This window comes from Ixodes scapularis, unplaced genomic scaffold (assembly GCF_016920785.2).
Source record: "Ixodes scapularis isolate PalLabHiFi unplaced genomic scaffold, ASM1692078v2 PGA_scaffold13__105_contigs__length_92229423, whole genome shotgun sequence".
Taxonomy (NCBI): domain Eukaryota; kingdom Metazoa; phylum Arthropoda; class Arachnida; order Ixodida; family Ixodidae; genus Ixodes; species Ixodes scapularis.
Genome location: NW_024609839.1, coordinates 1,906,670 through 1,923,803, shown reverse-complemented (window position 1 = coordinate 1,923,803; position 17,134 = coordinate 1,906,670). Strand labels below are relative to the sequence as shown.

At 47.7% G+C, this 17,134-nt stretch overlaps 1 pseudogene; it reads right to left on the bottom strand.

Moving 5' to 3' along the window:
* Positions 1-902: 902 nt before the first annotated feature.
* On the bottom strand, positions 903-1,675 carry LOC115327975 (annotated as a pseudogene).
* Positions 1,676-17,134: the final 15,459 nt, after the last annotated feature.

Below are 17,134 nucleotides of genomic sequence, written 5' to 3'. Positions count from 1 at the left end.
AAACGCAAAATCTGGTCCAAAAATAATAGATATTTCGTGTGCGCTGTGCTGCAAGATTTGAAAATGAATCATTTTTTTTTCTAATTAATAATGGCTGTTTCTCTGCGGCGTCCCAATGAGCTTCAAGCAAGTCACAAATAACGATATAATGTCTAGTTTATTTTGAATAAAGTTATACGCACTCCGGAGTGCATTTCGGTCGAAGTGGCTATACCCACTCCGCTAAACTCGTATAAAACGAAGGGCCACAACGTGTTTTCAAAGTGATGGCGTAGTATAGGGGTTAAGGAGTCCGGTTTGTACGCAAGTGGACGCGGGGTTTGATCCACGCTGGGTCTACTTCTTTTTTTTTTTTTTTTTTCTCAAAACATTTTGTTTTGTCGAGGCATTGGCGATATTTACATTTCTTTTTTGCGATGATGTTGTCGACGAAACTTCGCAGAACTAAATGGTATGGGTCTCCCTTTTCGGAGGTGCGATCGGGGAAAGCGGGGCTTGGGTTGCCGGTTGGACTCCGCGAAGCGGCGTGTACCGGTTAAGTCTTGTAATTAGCAGCCGATACTGTCGCCGCGATGCGGCGTGAACGCAGGCGGGAGGCTGTGTTAACGAGCCCCCAGCGATACACGCGCCGTTCGAAAAGGGTGGCCCGAGCGGCATGAGCTCTTCCCGGAGTGCGTAAACCCATTTCGTCCAAAATGCACTCCGGAGTGCGTATAGCTTTACTCGTTTATTATTGCCGGAAAATACCTCGGAAGAATGGGAGTACGGAACCCGTAGAGTTCACAAAATGTGTAGCTATTTGTTTGACGCCCTTATCGAATATATTATTGGTCCCTAAATATGGGCACATGCTTTCATTGCCCGTCGTCCGCGACGCAAAATCACAGTAGGGAAATCTGCGCAGCGTTGGGTTCTCAACGTTGACAATTATTGGGTCAAACAACACTACACAACGAAGCACCAACACTCCACTTTCAGATTCACCATCGCCAAATCACTTTTTCATAAAGAACTTCCAGTACACGATGCCTCCCAAGATGATAATTTCCATGATGATGATCAAGATCAGAATGAGTTTGTTGGTGATCACGCGTCTGTACATGGTGCGCAGTATCTTGCGACTCGTCGTCAATTTCTGATCGGTCTCTTCGAGCCGCTCTTTGGTCCGGACTAGGGACGTGCGCTGCGTGCGCAGCTCCTCGGCCACGGCAACCCCGACTTGATCGGTCTCGGCAGCGACTTGAAACGTTCGCACGAGGGTATCGGTGGTCCTCCCCAAGGTTTCGTTCATCTAAAGCAGCCGACTGCGCTGAGGATCGTTCCCAAAGTCAGCGATGACGGTTGAAGGGCTCAGGAGTTTCTGCCTCGCGCCGCTGGTGTTGATGCTGGTCGCCAGTGTGACAACCGCCTTGTTGACGTCATCGAGTTCAGCCCGGTACTTGCGGGTCTTGGCGTTCATCTGGATACGGTACGGGTTGGGCCCCAAGTGGGCTTCGCCCTGGAGTTCTTGGAGGACGTCGTGTGCCTGGTCCAGTTTATGCTGTACTTCGTGTAGCTGGGTCTTTTTGCTTTCGCCGCTTTGAAGGCGATTGCAGGTTCCGTCCAACTTGCGCTTGATGTCGTCGAGGAGGGCCCGGAGGTCCTCTTCGAGGTCTTCGAACTTCTCGGACGACATGCCGTGATGCATCGCTGAGAAGTCCAGCGGAAAGCCGGTGGCGTTTATGGGCGTGACGAATGGCGAAAAACGGCTTAAGGACACAAGCGTGACACGAAACACACCCCACCGTAAAAGATCGCAGAAACCAGCGACAAGAGCCGTGATATGGACGCGCTGGAGAACACAAGTCCTTGCGTCTTATTTTAACAGTGACGTCATTTAGTATCGAATGTTACGGGTTGCGCTGGTTAATTTATTTCTAATTTAAAGGATATAAACCGACCGAAAGATTGCAATGATAAGCTGATGTGAACAATAATTTTCTGTTTTATACCGTTCATGCATTATTGCTACTTTTATCATTCTCAGCCATGCCGAGCGTTCTGGCATTTGTTTAATCTTGAATTAAGTAAAAGAACGCACTCAAACAAATCACGTGACAGAAACATTTATAGATGTACAAAACAATTTTAGTTCTAATTAGACGGATTCTCGCGCCATCTGCCAACACTATTATTATATTGAAACATGTTTTTTAGTGCCGTCACCTGTGAGAGAAGCAAGAAGCTATCATAGAGGAACAGGGGATAGCGAAAAAGAGACTGGCAGAGATCCTCACAACAGCTGAACGAACCCTAAGCGCTTTTGTTATGGCTCGTGCGGTGCCATGACTCGCTTAAAGTCGCATTAGGTCGTACCACGGTTACTTCTCGCGCACAGACGGAAACAGGAGAGCGACGAGTGCGTGCCCGAGACCCTGAAGCCGGATGGCGGCGTCGCCATATTCAAACATGGCAGATCTCGACGCGATCTACAAAGAGGACGACGAGGACCTGAGGGCCAACGAAGATCCGTTGGTGAGCCTCGTACCCGAACCGATGGTCATACGAGGCGCCGGAAACATGACAGTGGGATTACCCGGTCTATCTCCTCCGGACGAGGTAGCGCATACTCCATGTGGCTCAATGTCACGCGATGCAAGAGTTCTTCACCCCCCACCGTGCATGCATGCGCTCGCGCGAGCAGTTCTATGGCCCATTTTTAAACCATGCTTCGGTGCTTGCTTACAAAAGAAGGAAAAGACCCCCGCGGTATGACCGACAGCGTCTCTGAACGTCAGGTCGCTTTGAAAATAAATAGCGACACAAACAACGTTGGGTTTTTATCCCCTCCAAACGCCCAGAGGCAGGCGGCGAGAGCTGCCAGCGACGCGCTTTTTGTTTGTTTGTGCATTTTTCGTGGTAGTTACGCCAAACAAAGGGAACGATATCGCTCAGTGTGTTTGGTTGGAGTGCCGGAACTTTTTCCAGATGGTAACGGCTGCGTGTGTGAGGAAATGGAGGGGAGGTCTTTTTCCAGCATCGATTCAGCCTCACCCACGTGTTTCTTGTGGTGTCGCGCCGTCCCTCTTCACGTCTCGCACACGTCACGACCATTAAACAGCTCGTCGATCCGGAATTTTGTTTTCATTATCGATCGGCTGATCTACGAAGTCCGATCCTGAAAGGTAAACCCGGCTTTTTAGCTCTCATAAGTAAAGTACGCTTCGCAGAAGGCTGAAATTCCGTGAGATTTTGACGCTTGCGGTAAAGGTAAAAGGCGAAAGTTTGAGCGCATAATGTTGCCATACTACAGAAAAAAAATTCTATGGGTCGACGTTTACCTGAGCCAAATTTTCACCAAATTGAAATTTGAAACTGTCGGTGCTTGCAGCAATATGTCAGTGAAGAAACTTGTCAGCATGAAAGAAGACAGTACTGTCTTTCTAAATGGCCAGGGGGGCTATGTTCGACAAATGTTTCGTTTCTGCTAAAAAGAAACAGAAGTGACTGAACTGGCATCATGGCGTCTGATTGGTTAGAGGCTCAAATGACGAAAGAGGGAACTTTAGTCATTTGAGGATCTAACCAATCAGACGCCATGTTGTCAGGTCCTTCACTTCCGTTTCTTTTTAGGAGAAATGAAATATTTGTGGCACATAGCCCCCCAGTTTATTTCACTGAAATAAAGGCTACATGCACCCACAATCTCGAATTACTCCTCGATGAATATTAGGCTCAAGTAGACGTCGGCTCATTGAGAAGTCTTTTTTGTGTGTGTCTTTTGATCCAGGTAACTTCGTGCGCTCACACTTTCACATTTTATCACCACCGCTAGCATCGGATTCTCACTATGCTTCAGCTTTCTGCGATGCATAGTTTATTTGTAAATGCCGTCTTTGCTATTCTCGATTCGACCATGATTTCCCCCTTTACCGTTCACTTCTCCATACTGGCAAAAAATCTCCTGCCTGAGAGTATGTGTGCGATTTGTATTTGTATGACAGTGTTGTCCTCACCTAGCATATTGTGTCACCACATATAAACACAGTTGTTGCAGTCTGACAAGATGAGAATGATGGCTTCCTACTTTTGATACCGCTTCGGCGTCTTGTAAGCCTGCAATACGCAGCCCCAGCAGTGTGCATGCTGGAGCAGGGGCATTTGAAACAGACGCCCTGTCGTTCTTGTCCCCATAGTTCGGACTGTTGCCTTTGCGTGGCTCTTATGAGCCAATAAAGAATTTATTATTACTTCTCTTTTAGATGCTATGCATTCGTTCATTTCCACTAAGTTCCCTTTGTCGCCTGTTCTTGAGTGGTGTGACATGGAGGCACAATCCGGAATTGTCAGGGACATTGTCAAAAAACGAGCCCAGTCAGGGAAAATAAGCCGGAAACGCCATCGAGTGCCCTGAGCAAAGACTTGCGGACTTAGTGGAATAAAAATGGGCAATAAATTCTGCTTAGAGCAGAGCGCAGGCACAGCTCACCCGATGTAGTGTGCTATGCGATGCAAAGGGAACAGCCGACAAATCCAGTCCAAGCATTGGATTAGATTGAGGGCGTGACACTAGACTAGACCTAGCTAGGGCTACTAGAGTTACAAACAAATGGGGAAAGCCGCACTCCCCAACCCAAGCTTTACAACGAAAGTATCCGAAAGTTTGCATCTGGTGGTCATGCTGCCATTCGGTTATTGACGTGTGTAGTTGAGCGTTGTGTTTTCACCGTGTCTCCGAAAGTGGCCTCTTCACTGACGATGTTGGCAGCAAGAAAGTGCTCATTTAATCCGTACTGGACGAACCCGAATATTTCGGAATATGCATGTTGGATTAAGCCCGTGCAAAATGATCCTCACAGTGCTCAGTGCTCAATGCCTTGTGTTGTAAGGGTCTTTTATATTTAACCACCTCTACAGTGGTTAGGAAATTTCACCTGAAATTGTCAGGGAATTTCAAAATAATTTGCTAGACACCCTGATCCACAAAATAAGCGTCTCCGTTGACTCTACTCCCGGAGTAAAAAGATGCAGTGGTACGGGACAAAGCAAAACACACTCCAGCAGTGACCAGAACTACACCAACTCAATTTCTGGGTTCAAAGTTGTACCTTCTGTGTGAACAAAAAGACACCATTGAACTGACAACTTCCAAGTGTCCCTATGTATGTTTTCCAGTGTTGATCGTTCCCCCGTATCGCTGTGCTTTTCAAACCCTTGATGCGAACCACGGTATCTTTTAAATGAGAAGCCGTGCCTCGCTCAATTATTTATATGGTTTACAATATATTTGTATACCCAAGCGGGGAGGGGTGTACACACGTCTTTTGACTGGTCTTTTTTCATGTTACAACAGTCACATATTCATTATCTTCAACGTGTTATACGGTCCACGCGTGGGACCGTTCACATTGCACAGTGGACATCTTTGAAGAGGAGGCAGTTTGTTTAGAAATGTGGCTTTCTTGTGCTTACAGGTTTGGCCTGAGCAATAAATTCGACACGGAATTCCCGCCAATGCTATCTGCTAAGGTAAATACCCTCTTTGAAATCCGCACCCAATCACTGACAACCCTTAATCGCGGTGGTTATCTTGAGAGACGCTCTTGTAGAGATATGCTAGTCTTAAGAAACAAAGGTTGAGATTTGAACGCAAATCTGGCTGTGATATGGTGACGCACAATGTGGGGTCACGAAATTTTGCTGACTCAATTGTCGTAAAATCGCTTTTTCTCCCTAACATACTTGGTCTATTTATGGCCAAACCAACTTGATTATAGGCTGTGATACATGTTGCTGGCTTGCAGAAGCTCCTCTGTGCAAACAATCATTCTGTATTGTCTATGAATGCAACCTTGAGAGAGGCTTGCACCAGTTTTTTCATAACTTTAGTTTTAATTAATAATAACTGCCTACTATCACTCAGAGATAATTGTTCCTCTGAAGGAAAACAATCTTTAACAAGCCCAGTGCCCTGTTCAGTGCATTTAGCGCTAGTCTTTTACCGGCGTCACCGCTAACCCTATCTAAGTGGACCGTCGATCTCGATAGGTGCAGGCTGCGTATGTGCCACTTCAGACACAGCTGGCAGCTCAACTCTCGCCTTTTCCCGCTGTTTTTGTTTTGCATTTAATTCTGTATGTACTTTCCCAAAGACATTGAAGAAGCATTCTGCTGCATTTAAAACAAAAAGGAAACTGGTTACTATTTTTTGTTGGATATCTGCACGACCAAACAAATGTGGCTGGTATGTTTGTTTTGTTTTACGACGAGTTTTGCTGGAGCCGCCTGTTCGGCAGTGTCAGTCGACAAAGCTGTTGAAAATCATTGACAACAGAAGGTGGCCGAAAGCGCGCATATTTGACGCGCACAAATGATGTGATACCAATCTACACGGCACGACTCTGACATAAAACTTAGCAAGCGTCAACATTCAAACAATATATTTCGCATACCACACGGTATACCAAAATGAGAAAAGTATTTATCTGAGAAAGATATCAAATAACGCGCCACAGCAGTGTCGACGACAGTCGCGCCTCTATAATCGGCCGTAATCCAAGAGGACCTGGTTTTGGGGAGAGCTTAATTTTTTTTTTTTCACAGTACCAGCACCAAGCAGAGAGACAACTGGTCTCTCCAGTCCCCAAGATAAACCTCTACGCAGATTATCTCTGGGACATGAAATAACAGTTGTCCTTGTTTGCAGAATTGTGTCGTGGGCAGTTCGATGTTCTTTCCTTGCTTTGTTTCTTGTGAACGTCGAGCAGAACCGCTGAAATGGTGTGCACTTACCAGCCTCATTTCTCATGGGGGAAGACAACAGAGAAAGGGCATGCAGCATGCTCAAGGAAAATAAAGCCGAAACTTCCAAGAGAGGCTGGAAATCTTTCTTTGCGAAACCGCAAAATATAGGTGGGGGATCGGACTGAGCAGGTTTGAACAATCCAGGGGAGTGGCAGAAAAACTATTAGGGCATGCGAGAGTCGCACCAGACGCTTTCATCATCAGCAGCATGGTGGCGGCCTAGGAGCGTTTTTTTTCGGAAAGGTTGTGTTTGGTTTGCCCTGCTGCATGCCCGACCCGGAGGAATAACACTTAGTCAGTTCCGGTTGCTGTCCCGACCGGTATCCACCACCAGAAAAGTCGAGTGTCATGCTTTCGCCTGTAATGAAATCTCGGCCCACGATCACGGGTGCCACGAGTCCTGGCTGATAAAGAAATCGCTGACGCCGCTTCTTTCCATTAAACAGAGTCCGCAGCCTCACGGCTCCTGCAGTTGTTATCGCTGTGCCAGAAGCTAGCTGCAAACGGGTTTTTGCATTCCTGGAGTAGCGTGACCACCTTCCTGATAGCCAAATGCGGGACACGCTGACCGGGGGGGGGGGGGGGGGGGGGGGTTACAGCTGCGGCATCTAAGAAAGATACATTGGAGGAAATGTATTACCACGCACATCACTAAATGTGGCTGAAAGCATATTATACACCTGCGCACTGTATTGCTGCCATTAAGCTCAAATAACTTTTACACTAATGTTAATGACAAGTAAGCTATTAAATGTGTCTAAGTTTAAAACATCAAACTTGACTGCAACAAAGCTCAATGCATCAAAATTAAAAAACAAACAGTAAACCTTTTTTCGGCTCATTGTTTCCTGTCGATATACTTTTACCGACATACTTTTACTCAAATTTAGAACCCTATGTTTTTATTAAAACTTGGGTTTGGGCTAGTTGGGGCCCACACTGAAATAAAAGGACAAAAGCACGAACAAAACGAGGACAGTAATAAGGTGGAGAACTGGGCCAGCTGGTTGACGTTATACATGTCCGGTCGTGTTTGTTCCTCTTCGTATAGTCCGTGTTTTTTAAACTGTTTTCGCGATCCCCATCATGTAAAACGAGGACAATGAAGACACGAAGACGAAGGGACAGGCGCTACCTCTTCACTAAAAAATAGTTCACGTCAACGCTTTCGCATTGACACAGTTTAATTTTGAAAATAATTGCAATAATTTATATTTCATATTTTGGCTAGCAATTTTCCCTTTCAGTGCTTTTTCCCCAGGGGGAGAGGCACAACAGCAGATGCGCGTCGACCTCCTGCAAGAAAGACGGTCGCTTCCCGCAATGCTAGGATAGTAAATAGCGCACCTTCGTAATTTATACGATTAGGGAATTATAGTAGACCGGTTTCCGCAGCCCGCTAAGCACCCGGATAACGCTCCGAAATCCGCCACAAGACCTTGAACTATGCAGACAAGGCTAGCGGCGCGCATGCGCAGCTGCGTCGTTTTCATCGGGGATACCATAGCGGAGGAGAAAAACGATATACTACAACTCCTTATTACCAGAGGCCTCCACGCTTCCCCGCGCCCCTTCGTTCGGCAGCGCCATAAGATAAATTGTGAATGTTACGACATGCGGAACATTTTGAACATTTCTGGATTATCTTGCGGGACGCGGGACACAAGCCCTCAATGCGGGACAGTCCCGCGAGTCGCGGGACGGGTGGTCATCCTATCCTGGAGGCTTGTCTTTGCTGACAATCCTTTGTCCCAAGCAACCAGGAGTTTATCCCCTGTGGCGAGGAGCGCCTTAATCTACTGTTCAGCTGTGCCGTCGGATGCTGGCAGGTCTATCCTACAGCTTCTTGATGCCGCGCAAGTGTTCACTGTGCGTGGATATTCCCGCCTTCTTTGAGGCCTGCAGTGTCGGGTGTTCTGTCGCCCCAACTACGCCTCCGGCCGTCCACGTCCGATGGGTGAGATGTCAGCTCATTTATTAGGCGATGGGACGCGCGCAGCCGCCTTTGTTCGCGTGTCGTTGTAGTGCCTTGGATTGACTGTTTTCGACTGCTCACGTCAGAGAGGGTTCGCTGTGGGAGTATCTCAATACTACTTGCATTGCGGACGGCGGTTGCACGGACTGCATCGAGAAATTATTCCCGAACTGCATTTTGTCCGAGGGGAGCCTAGCGTTCGAGTTTTGCTGCACGCTCGCTCTCAGCTGGCCTTGTTTTGAGCTGTCGCCGCGGTTTTGAGTACCGTGCGTCCACAGCGTTTGGGTACAATAGGGAGTTTTCGCAGATCGTTTTCGGCGTCCCGCAACGCCCTCCGCAACCCGCTACGTTACCCGGAACTCTACAGTCAAGGCTATCGGCGCGCAGGCGCAGTAGCAACTTCTTCGTTGCGGAGGGCTTAGCGGAGGGGGAAACGCGGTCTACGAAAACTCCCTAATATGTGCTCTTGTGGCTCCGACCGCACTGATGCAGTACCTTGCGGCCAGAGGTGATACCTTCGGACTAATCCCCCCAAGTGTTGCCGGACACGCGATGCCTGGTGTGAATGCATCGGAATCCCGAGAGCCACCGAGTTTCCGTGCCCACCTTGTCAGTGGCTGTGTGTAATGCTCCGTGGGGTCCAGGTTGACGTTATTGTCATGTTCTGTTCGTCCCTGGCTGTAGAGTCGTGGGGGTGATCCCGCTTAATTGCGTGCAGTTTTTGCCGAACCCTTACAACGCCATATCGGAGTTTGCGCTTCGGGCGGAGATTACTCTCGAGTTGTTGTCCCAATGCCCGAAGAAGTGGCGGGGAAGTACGTGCCCTGCGTTGCCGCTGGGCATGGTACCGGTTCTCCGCTGCGCTTGTGTACGCGTTGGGACGCAAGGGCGTGCGGAGGAACGGGTTAGAGTAAAAGAGGGAAAGGCGGTCAGGTGGGGAAGGAGCCGTTCTGGTGTAGTGAAGAGCCTCACGGAGGAGGTGGCGGTCTTGCGATAATCAGACGAGTTGTTGATAGTTTTATTCTGTACAGCTGCGCGGGAGGTCCGGAAAAACGTACGGTTCACGTCGGTGGGTGCCCGGGAAGCCTAGAAATTATGGCAGCGGCATGGCCGTCGGCGGCTTATAACTGTTGTGCGTTAGCTCAGCTCGTCGCTGTACAAACTGCAGCTTTTGCATGAATGACCAGCGGGTGTTCGAATCCAGCGGTAAATGCGGTAAACACTTCGACGCTGCGGAAACGGTTAATGCAGGGCAAATATAGTTTAATAGCTCGTCCATTTCCAAGATCGGCCGGTTAGAATATATGGCACTTTGGTGTCGCGCTCGTAGCGCGGAAGAGAAGAGGCGCGTGCGGGGTGCTTACATTGTTCAAACCCGGCCAGTCTTTCCAGTCGCAAGAAGACTTTTGGGTTATGCGGTGCTTTGACTTGGTCTGGGGCGGGCTTTGTGCCTACCCTGCTGCGTTCATCCAAGGACTCGTTGCTAGGATTGAGACTAGAAGAGTTGCGAGACGCGTAGATGAGGTACCTTTATTGCTCGATCCTGGCCGACCTTGACAGTCGCAAGAAGACTTTTCAGTCATGCGGTGTTGTGGCTTGGCCGGGGAAGAACTTGAATGTGCATCAATGCGTTGATCTCAACTTCCGAGCTTGTGCAGGGCCAGGACTCACAGTGGTTGCTCCACTACACTTCGGTGTGTACCCCCGTTGCACGCTCGTCGCTCTTGTTTGGAGATTATCCCCGAACAGTGACGCTGCAACCTCTGGTACACGGCCAGACGTAGCGAACAGGGCCTTGTAAAAAATGACGTCCAACAGACTTGCTGGGCGCATCATCCTGCATGTCAAAACGTTGTCCCCTTGTGCTGGCCTCAATGGCCGGTACCGCGGGACACGGGTCTCTCGGGGTGGTGGTTATCCAACCCGACGACGGCATGCTGCGTAGCGTAGTCGTGGCTTGCTTGTGGCCTAAGAGTCGCGAACGATGTCCACGTGAATGCCCATAATGTTAAATGGTATTGTTAGCGGCATGTTTTGTTCGTATGGTTATTGTGTATCGCACCTCGCAAGCGGTGTAGGACTTGTAGCTGCTTGTGACGTGCCAACGGTAATATTTTGTGTTTATGTTTTGTGTTTTCATCACAAGGGATCTAGCTGTGGGGAAAGCGAATTCTGTTGTCGGAGAAGCGATTCTCTAGCGCTCTCATAGATTATGTAACATTTTAGCAGAGAGATTGGGTTGTCTTGTTTAAGAACAATGCTTGTCTAATGACTCAACATTTCCTTAGTGTTGTTGCATGCTTCCTGACTTGATTATTAGTTTTATTTTTGGGTACGTCTTTTGAACATGTAGCGTGACGACCTTGATGAGTGTATGCTTAACAGTTTTAGAACGAAGAGCTTCGTTTGTATCTTGTGGCATGCACACTGAGCTGAAGATTTGGTTTTGTCACGTTGTACGATATTCAGTGCCGCGATTTGTTAAGGTTTGTTTTTCTGTCTGGAACACTGGGGTGGAAGGGACTTTCAATTTTGGTGTATTGTGTGCGACTTAGTGCCGGTGCGTGCTCTGAGCGGTGGTGCTCTGTGCCCGCTTCTGGACTGTACGCTGCCTGGTCGAGCTTCCCGGCGAATGAACAGTCCCCGCGGCCTTGCCTCGTTTGGCACCCTCGCCGCGATCATCAAGGGTGATCGCCATTATCGGCGACACTCAGCTGAGCTCCCGTGCGGTATTCGGGTCATCTGCGCCACCTCCACTTCTGACCTTCATGACCCCCGGGCCTTGGTTTGAGGGGGGGGGGGGGGGGGGAGATGGTGCGGGGTCTTGTCAGTACCCCTCTGGTCGACAACCGGACGCCGGCGCCTGGGGACTCGTTTTCGGTCGCCTCCGTGGCAAAGACGGCGCCTTTGAAGCTTGGTTTCCGAGTGACTCCTCCCTCGGGACCCATCTTGAAGACGTTGGCGGTGTCGGCGGTGGACATCTTAAGCGCGATCCAAACCAACGCTTCTTTTTGCGCCTGTAGGTCGTGCGGCTGCGGATGTGACGTATTTTCGTGACGTCGCGCCGCTTCTTCGCTCCTTCCGGGCGCGCATAAAAAAGTTGGTTGATTTCAACTTCTTTCTCAACGCGCACAAAAACGCGCGGTGACGTAGTAGGGCGCTCCTGTGTCCCGGCCAATCGGTGGAGGGCAAGCTAGTTCCGGCTCCGCGTTTCTCGCCGCCTGGCTGCCCTCTCCTGCCCCCCTTTTATTCTCTTCCAACATGACACCGCGATCTCTCTCTCTCTCTTTCTCTCGCCGTCTGGCCGGCCAGTCTGTCGCAGTTGCAGTTTGCTTGTGCGCGCTCGCCCAAAGTTTTGCCCGTCCAAACCAAAGCGCACGGTTCTGACTCAGAAAGCGCGCCCGGAAACAGCAAAAACGCCACGAAATGCGTCACATCCGCAGCCGCACGACCTACAGGCGCAAAAAGAAGCGTTGGTTTGGATCGCGCTTTAGGACCCCTCCTCCCGGACAGCGTCGGCGCTCGAGTCCCTGCACGTGCCGCGGCAGAGCCAGACGGGGAGCTCCAGCGAGAGACCGCCCACGATGGGAGACAAGAGGCCCCCGCCGGTCTGGTGCGCGGCGACGGCAGGAACGGGAGAAGCTGGGACGACGGACGACGGGAGATTGGCAAAGGGGACTCTCGCGCGGGAAACGGGCCACGACGGACGTTTGCGCTGGTGGCGATCGCGCCACCGGCTCGGGCTACGGCCCGGTGACATGGTCCGGACTCAAACACCGGATTTGACCGTCAACGGCGACGTCCACAGGATGCGGTGTGGACTAGCACCGCACGGACGATCGGCATGCAGCATACAGTGGCAGCGCACCCCCTCCAGGCCTCCTCGATCACTTCTCCCGATCCCGAAACCCCCAGCAGAATGTGAGTGGAATAAACCCCTTCTGCCGAGAGCTATGCGTTTGCTGTGTCACGTTCATCCAGAGACAGGGGCCTGGGGAATCGGACGAGAACCCTACAGGTGTTCCATTGCGAGAAAAGCCTACACTTCTAGCAGGTTGTTAGCGTCTGGCAGGGATGGGCAGTATTTCAAATACAAGTATTTGAAATACGTATTTCAAACACTTTGTGTATTTTGCATTTGTATTTAATTACAAATTGGGTAATGTATTTGGCGTGTGTATTTAAATACTAAAACGTGGGTATTTCAAATACAATTGTAATTAAATACAATTTTGTGGGCGAAAATACATTCCTCAAATTTATTGTCACTGTCCAGAGCAGGAAGAAAACTACGTTCTGCGGCAAATGCAGTGTCACTCAATCAAGCACAAGCGTTTAGTGACTTGTGATTACGGTGCTACTCCAGGATAAGAATAGTGACGAAATCGACGTTCACAGGAAGACTGGCTAAATAAGTGCCTGTGACAACTTGTGATGCTTTCCAGCTTGATTTCCCTCCATATTTCTGCCTGGAACATTCTAAATGCGCGCGTCGTCCAGGTTTTCGTAACTGGTGCGAGTTGCAACAATAAAAACTTCTCTAGCTAGTGCTGCGCGTCTTGGTCGCCTCGGTTCTTTGTTGCTCTATACCAAAATGTAATCCACGAAAAAAGCTGCTTGAAGCTATGTACTTTTCTCACCTATTACGTCCAAGCTGATTACTATTTTTTGTGATTATATTTCTATTACGTAACTAGAGCCTCGCACACTAACTCCCGAGTGTGCAATGCAAAATTAAAATGAGATACCCAGATACCCGTTTCAGGTGCCCTGAAGTCGCTGACGCAAATTTTTGAGGAATGTATTTGGAAAAGTATTTGGAGGAGACCAAATACATTTGGTTGTATTTGTATCTTTTATTTAAATACTTTTTGGAAATGTAATAAGATTAATAATTAAATACATTTTTGACGAAGTATTTTGTATTTGTATTTAGATACCTATTTGCATGTATTTTGCCCATCCCCGCATGCCGATGTGTTGATTCTTATGGCTGCACCCTGTAGGAGCAGAGGCATACTGGAAAGATTTGTTCGGCGCAGTTTCACAGGAGCCAAAAAATAGGTAGATAAATGTGGCTTAACCTTTTTCATTGGGCAACAAGTTGTGCCACCTACAGAGTGCAGATTTCTCTATTTTTGGTGCCACTTATCCAAAATGGGAAGCAATGGTCCTTGAAGTTAGCATTACTTCTATCGCTTCTCCTAACGAATGTTCTCAACAGGTCTGAGAGAAAAGGATCTAGTGCAAGCTTCAGTTCTTTGTTTTTCATCTCTTTTCCTTTGTACAGTCAATTTGGCACAACGTAGGAACACTAACACAGCACAGACGTGTCACCATCTTTGAGTTTCGCAACACAGCCCTCAAAGTCCTGCACGACTTCACCATGAAAAATAAGGTCTATGGCGCTTCGATCCCCGCCATGTCGAATCTCGGGAGATAGAGTGAAATACAACTCAAACAAATTTCAAGGCACCTCAAGTGTGCCTTGAAAAATGTCACACCTTTAGAACAAAGGTGTGACATTTTTGTCCCTCCGCGGCCAACAACAACCATGTTGCTTGTTCGAGGTTAGCATGTTCTACGCGCCGAACCTTCTACGCCGAACGATCCAGAAACCCACGAGGGTACATAAGGGATTCCGCAAGGCGAGCGGAGTCAGTCCCGCCCCAGCGTTCGACTCTGCTGCCACGCCGACTTCGACGCCCGCGACGCTCTATTATTATCTTTATTCTCTTTTATTTTTGGCACAAGTTCGCCACATTAAACGTTTATTTCTTCCTGTTTATTTCCTGTTTTTTTGGTCACCACCCGTGACAATATACTATATCAACATGCGTGAAAGTGTTGAGCAACGGAGGCAGGGCTCTTCTAATCGTCTGAAGGCCGTAGTCAGTACGCGATATCTCTATCTATTATCCAGGGGTCAGGGTGACAAAGGGTATGCGTTTGCGGTTTTTTTCTGAGGGAAGCCAAGTCAAATAAAAATCTCTTACTCTTGGTATATTCTTGTTTATATTTCATGGCAAGTCTCTATTTGTAATTTACATGTATTTTCATTATTCCCAGATTAGCAAAAACTTTCTTGAGTCGGAATGGACAATAAATAGTTTGGTACTAACCTGGCCTAGAGTACAGTTTCGGTTTTGCCCGCAAATCGAAAAATTTGTACTGCATCATCAATACAACAGGGTGATTCAAGAAGACGCCAGGCTCTTTAAATCAGCCACAAAATTCGGTTTCTTAGCCTATCACGCTATGACTTTGTGCAGCGTTTCCCACAGATGGTGCTTTTTTTTTTTTTGTAAAATTTGCAAAGAGCGAACTTACCTGAGGAAAAAGTAAAGAAAGAAAAAGGCTTAGCTTCTATGGAAATGCAGCGAAGCCACCGGTCTTCAAACAACACGGCGCCGTTTCGCACGGGAGACAAGAGATGGCGCAAGCGGTCGCGACGCCAACTGCCGCCAACAGACGAGCATACGACGCTGAGAGCCGGCTTATTTAGCAGACGAGAAACTGCAGTTCTTTGTTGTTACCGCGCCTGTTTTTGTTTCTGCGACTGTCGCCGACAGCGGAACGCGCACCGCTTTTGAGTTGAAAAGATTGTCTGCTAAAAACGCCGGCTCTGGGCGCCGTATGCTCGACCCTTGCGCCATCTCCTGTCTCCCGTGCGAAACGGCTCTGTGTTGTTTGAAGACCGGTGGCTTCGCTGCATTTCCATAGGAACTAAGCCTTTTTCTTTCCTTACTTTTTCCTCAGGTAAGTTCGCTCTTTGCAAAATTTACTAAAAAAATGCACCATCTGTGGGCAACGTTGTACAAAGTCGTAGCGTGGTAGGTTAAGAAACCGAATTTTGTGGCTGATTTAAAGAGCCTGGCGTCTCCTTAAATCACCCTGTACAAAAGAAAAAAAAAAACATTTTTTTACATGCATTTATTTTAAGACATGTATTTATTTTGAGACGTCCTGTCCTTGAAAAATAAAAAAAAAAACGTTTTTTTTCATAGGTTTAGTGTTTTTTAAGAGAGGATACTACTCAGGAAAGCAAACTTTTTCACCGTTAGTCTTTTTCGTATAAACTTTGCAGGGCATATTGATAGTTGGTAAAGAGGATGACATGAAAAATTTTAAAACTATAAATATCTCCTTTAAAAAGTTGCATAAATGTACATCAAATGAACATGCACCCCCCCCCCCCCCCCCCCAGAAATACTCGTTTAGAAGAGGTAATGATAATGACCAGTTCTTTTGAGCAAGCATGCAGTATAAAATCTCTGTCCCACGGCTATGTAAAGAAATGACAGCACACCATTTCTATTAAAAAATAGAAATATGAAAATTAAAAAATTGTTTGCCAGCATTAGGTATAAGTTACTACAGCTTTTTTTATAACAAAGGACCATAAAAATGCAGAAAGTAAGCTCATAGCCAAGTACGTTCCTTACAAAAGTGTCAGTACAGAAACTTCAAAAATTGGATCCACACATCATTTCATTATCAAGTGGTAGCTTTCCTGAAACAAGATTTGATGCTGAAAAGTGAAATTGACATAAATGTGTTTGAAAGTTCAGAAATCCACACTTCAGGTGGCACCTGCATGTCGGAAGTAATTTATTGCAGAAAAAATACTTCAGTTGCGGGAGTGAAACTTTCTGGCAGCATCCATGAGGATACTTGAAAGCTGCTACAAGGTAGTTGGGACCAATCAAGCAGCTTCAAAACCACAAGATGAACCAGTCTGTTTGCGATTTGTTCAGCGATGATAGAACGCATACATAAACAATATAAGCACCATGATGGTGCGCGTCTGACACTGCCTGATAGATCTCATCAGCCCAAAGTGTCGGATGTGTCTGCACTTGAGGCGAAACAATGAATAGCTTGATCATGCCAACAAGGACTGGGGGGGGGGGGGGCACAAAATGCTACGAGCTATGACAAAACGACGCCGTCATGATATTACCATGTCATGGCGTCAGGTGACGTCACAGTCCTTTGTGACAGTTCTTCATGACTGCTCTTTTGACGGTTTTCTCCTAAGAGTTCGGCTGTAAAAATGCGTTCTGTAATTAAACGAACATTGAATTCCTGTTCAGCAAACAAAGGCAATTGGTAGGAGAATCTGTGTAGTACAGTGCAATCCACTTCTAGTATCCAAGTATCCATTTAATATGGGTTTAAACGTGGACATATTAACCCTTTTTAGTGCGCAATTCACAGGCGGTTGTGGAGTATCTTAGCAATGGCGTACGCGCAGATGCAGCAGCGTTTTCCATTGATGTCGAGGATTTGTTTTATTCCGTACCCCATGAGCGCCTCTTTGCTTCGGTGCGTGAGTGTATCGATAGAAACGGGGTGATTCCATTTCATAACGCA